Below are 5,033 nucleotides of genomic sequence, written 5' to 3'. Positions count from 1 at the left end.
ACACACACACACACACACACACACACACACACACACACACACACACACACACACCTCCTCTAAGCCTGTTATAACAAGTGCCAAGAACAACAATCATCTGTAGCTCTACCCCCTGTTTGGCACACAACACACACAGTAAACATGAAGGGGAGGATGGGGCACTTAGGGTAGGACAGAGAGGCGCTGAGAAAACAGCAAATAGATCACAGAACAGCAGAAGACTGCTTTGAATGCTTTGGATTGAACGCCGTTGTGGCAGAGCTCCAGCCGTAAGACAACACCACAGGTGCACCATGAAGATGAAACAGACGCGGTTACTTTGACAATGTTACTCGAGAATACAGTACTACGTCCACTGGTTCATAATGTGATGTTATCATGCAAATGAAATATTTCAAAATGCAGCCAATATTTTCTTTGTATCTGCAACGTGACTGTTAAAGCCGTAGATGTTATGATGTAGTCAGCGTTCTTGTTATCAGATCACACACACCAACGCTGTATATAGCACACGCAGTCAAAGTGACATTGACACCAAATGTAATCTTGTTCACTGTGCACAAGTCAATAGCTAAACTAAAGCCATTTGAGTTGGAACAGAAAACAATCTGTATGCAACTTAAGTGTGATTACTTTGTGAAGCAGCGTAACCTGATTCACCATCCATCAGTAATTTGTACATCTATGCACACACAAACATCTCACTCGGTTCTCATCTCTCTTAAATCGATGGTCCGAGCCACATATTCAAAGCCCTCAGGCCTGTATTGGTGCAGATGTTGGTTTCCAGCCCCAGAGACTCAATACAAACACCGACAGCGGCTCCCAGACAGACAAACTTGTGGGAAAATAATGAGCTGTAGAATAAAACTGGAGACAAGGAGCAGATGAAGACAAGAGGACAAACGCAGGCACACTGCAGCCATTGGCTGAGGCCTGAATATATGTTCTGAAGATACAATCTTGTGTACAATGTCTTAATGACTTATATTGAACGATGACATGTCTTTAGACTTTAAAGGAAACAGTTTGAAGCCATCTTGCTACCTCAGCACACCACTTTATTTTTACTTTTGAAACATGCAAAAGATAAAGGATTTTATTAAAAAATCCACTATATAAGGCACCTTAGTATTTCACCTGGTACAGCGCGAGCCCATATACAGAGGCTCAGTCCTCAATGCAGCGGCTGTGGGTTGGGTTCCAACCTGCGGCCCTTTCATGTCTGAAACTGTCCTGTCCAAAAAATAAAGGGCTAAAAATGCCACAAAAGAAAATCCACTTAATAAATTTGAAATGATATGGTGGGCAAGCTAAAAAATATTATGATTCATGCATCCATTCCTGAAACTCCACTTAGACAAAATGTTGCATAATTACTATATTTAGCATATTAATACATTTGAGACCGGATTCTAGTCTCATATTTGCAGGTCTGCTCAGCCTGACTTTGAAATTGACAACCTTTCAGTCTGTGGCTGGTTATTGCACCGGGCTGACTCTTTCAACTTTATAGTTTGTGTTTGATTGTGGCTGTTCCAGGTGCTTCTTCACATCATTTATTCTTTATTAACCACATAACCCTTGCATGAAGCTAAGACTTCCTGGTAACTTAGGTTGTTAAGTACCAGACATGCTCTGTTGGATGTATTCCTTTTCTCTTTCTCTCTAATCGCACCTTGTCCTCTTACAACTAGTCTCGCATTGCCAGACCCTCCTCCACGGCGCTGCGGCTATTCTATTTGTAAAGGCGCATGCCTATACAAATAAATGCATTATTATTATTATTATTATTATTATTATAATACCAGAGTTAGCCCCCTGCTGCTTTGCAGTATGTTGGGCAGCTGCTATGGTGTGGACTTGTCTGTAAGATCGTTCTTTAAAGCATTAAAGAGCATTAAAGAAATCAAAAATGACTTAACAAAAATTACCCAGGGTCCCCGTATTACCATTCACATTTAAATGAAGCAAAATTCAGGTAAATAGGATGGTGGTGGAGGAAAGGGACACCATGGTAGAGGTTTGCAGAGATTTCAATGAAACTATGATGTATAAGCCTCTTCCAAAATCAGACGCCACCATCATAGCCACATCTATTGTTATGAACTAGGCGTATTGTTCTAAAGTTTAGTTGGGTAGGTGCTTTGGCAGATAACTGGGTAATGACACCTTTTTTTTTGAAGCATGGCGGATGTTTTTAGCCTGAGTGGACCCCAAATTGCAAATTTATTTCTCTAACATCTCTCCCAAAGCCTTAACCTTGAACATTTCTGTTTCTCTTTGTATTTTTCCCCGGGGTAATTATCTGTCCTTCTAGCCATCTGCTCTTTTCTGAATATTCTGAATGCCAATCACTGGATTACATCTCAAAATGCTTTCAGGACCTTTTTTGGGGAAGAAAGTACAGTACATAAGGTTCATTTTCAAGTTCAGTTTAATAGTAGGATGTTTGTAAAGATGCCAACATTCTGTCTTTCTGGGACTTTATCTATTTATTTTAAGAGGCAGATCATAAGGATCAGGGCACATCTTTTTCTGGTATCAGCTGAAACAAAGAATTCTGATCCTTTTCGTAACTGTACTCCACTGTGGTTTTATCACATCAGCCTGTTGGTGTTGAAGCGCTGCTCTCCCAAAGTGTGAGCATTCTCCAAGGGAAAATGAGAATGTGTGAATGTGAAAACATATTTGGGAGGATTTCAGTGCAACTGACACTTAAGTTCAGAAAGAGAGTTTGGCAAAATACATGAAGCTGCTGATCTTTGGATGCCTATAACTTTGTTATCTCTACTCCCTCTTTCTTATAAGCAAAGCAAAGTGTAGTGCAGCTCCGACAACTCTGAAGAATATCTTAGCTGATCATGTCACGTATTAATAATTTAAGATTAAAAATACTTTCAGTATTTTGATTAAAGAAGCTTATGGAAATAAACTGTGCCAAAATTAAGGGCTAGAGATATTTTTTCAGTGTGCCAGATATCAGCTTAAGGCCTCAGATAGGGGCAAATAAATATCATTAAGATATTTCTTCTCATTATGCTTTACAGAGTACCCCAAACTATTTCTAATTCTAATAAAGCCCTCTCTGCACTCCCAATTTAAATAAATATTTTGAGAGTAGGAGTTACCCTTCGCAAAGCAGATACTGTATCTCACTCACTGGAGAACGAGTGTTGTAACGCAGCGTTTTCATTGCTCAACTTCCCATAATTATGCAGCAGCATGGGCCTAAAATATACTGCCATTATACCTTGTGACTTGAATAGAATTGAAAAAAAATAAGTTTACACAAAATTGATGCAAAAATGTTGTCAAATCTCTAAAAGGCCACAGCCACAGTGTGTTTCTCAATTCACCAAGCGCATCCAATCACGCCTTGATCCACTCTAAACAATTTAGGGACAAAAAAGGAGGTTCCATTTGATTTACGACATCTGATAAATCTATATCCGACACATGTAGCAGTTCGCTTTTAAAACCATGTTCAGATGGGTTTCAGTTCCTCCAGCCACAGGGTGAACATTCAGCCAGCTGTCACCACAAACCCAGTCTGTTCCTCTATGTATGCATGAAGCAGAGCAGAATGAGTGCACATTTGAAGGAGAAGGTTACACAGTACACAGCAAAATCACGATCAACACTGTGAAACTGGAGATTACAGTAGCCCTGAGGACTATATATATATATATATATATATATATATATATATATATATATATATATATATATATATTCTCACTCAATAAGAAAGCTGTCACTGACAATGCAGTGCTGTTAATAGAGTAAATAATCCAAGTTGACAAAAAGGTTTTGCTTTCAGGGTTTGATTTGTGTATTCATAAACTATCCAACATGCATCTTCTGTCCCAACTATTACTAGAATTTAGATTAAAAGCATATGTTTAAAAAAAAAATAGAATTGGTGTTAAAATAGTATAAGTGTACTTAGGGACAGGTTGCCTAACTGCCGGTCAATTACTGATTCAAAAGTTGTCAAACTAACAGATGTCCAGTGTTAACTTGATAAGGCTTGCTTTATGGGACTGTTCTGCATGTGCTGATCCCAGCATGCACTAATAAATCACAAAAACAATAGTTGCGTAAAGTTTAGTGCGTAACCTTTTTATATTAATGAATGTTCGGTATGGTAAAGCCATTGCCAAATGCTTACAAGTTAGTTACAAAGCTAATTAAGACTATCAGCTCCACACAACTCCATCTTCTGAAGAGTCCATCATGTTTCGTTAATCCTCCTGTGTCCTCCTTGGCTACTAGCAATTGCTTGGAGGAGGAGTGGTGCTGCTGTGTGTATGAAAAAGCCTCTATGATGGCTTATCTGTGAATATTTAGGTTTTTCTCTCAACACAAATAAGCTAAACAATAAACTAAGGAGGATTTTCATTGGCAATCAATCTGTTGATTCGTCTTGATTAGTTGTTTGGTCCAAAATGTTGATTAGTGTTTCACAAAGCCCAACATGCCGTCCTCAAATGTCTCGTTCTGTCCACAACTCAAAACATATTAAAACATATGAATATATTTAAAAGAATCAGAGAAGTTTGACTTTTTTTATCCGTGGGAAAATTACTCAAATTGATTTATCGGTTATCAAAATACTTGTAGATTTATTTAACACTCTATTAATTGATTCATCTCTGCAGTCCTACTTGCAGTAGCATCAAATCAGAACCAGCTGATGTATTTTGGGACTTTGACTCATGTTGTCTGGATTAGGGATTGACCAATACTGTTTTTTCAAGGTCAACAGTGATTATTAGTACTCAAAAGGTCCCATGGCATGAAAATGTAACTTTATGAGGTTTTATAACATTAATATGCGTTCCCTCAGCCTATGTGATAGTGATAAAAAAACGAGCCCTGGGTATCCTGCTCTGCCTTTGAGGAAATGAAAGCTCAGATGGGCCAATGTGAAATCTTGCCCCTTATGAGGTAATTATAGACAAGGTTACCCCCCCCCTTTCTCTGCTTTGCTCACCCAGAGAATTTTGCCCACCCACGAGAGAAAGACT

The 5,033-nt window shown here is 38.6% G+C and overlaps 2 protein-coding genes across 2 annotated transcripts in view; one reads left to right on the top strand and one right to left on the bottom strand.

Moving 5' to 3' along the window:
* The window catches only part of LOC117952622 (parvalbumin-7-like), a 34,272-nt gene that overhangs the window by 15,875 nt on the left and 13,364 nt on the right, over positions 1–5,033 (top strand). The gene's annotated exons all lie outside the window — the stretch shown is intronic.
* The window catches only part of ncf4 (neutrophil cytosolic factor 4), a 33,323-nt gene that overhangs the window by 26,881 nt on the left and 1,409 nt on the right, over positions 1–5,033 (bottom strand). The window lies entirely within an intron of this gene.

This window comes from Etheostoma cragini, chromosome 2 (genome assembly GCF_013103735.1).
Source record: "Etheostoma cragini isolate CJK2018 chromosome 2, CSU_Ecrag_1.0, whole genome shotgun sequence".
Taxonomy (NCBI): Eukaryota; Metazoa; Chordata; class Actinopteri; order Perciformes; family Percidae; genus Etheostoma; species Etheostoma cragini.
Note: the sequence above shows the minus strand (reverse complement) of the source record. Positions and strands in the feature narration are given on the sequence as shown.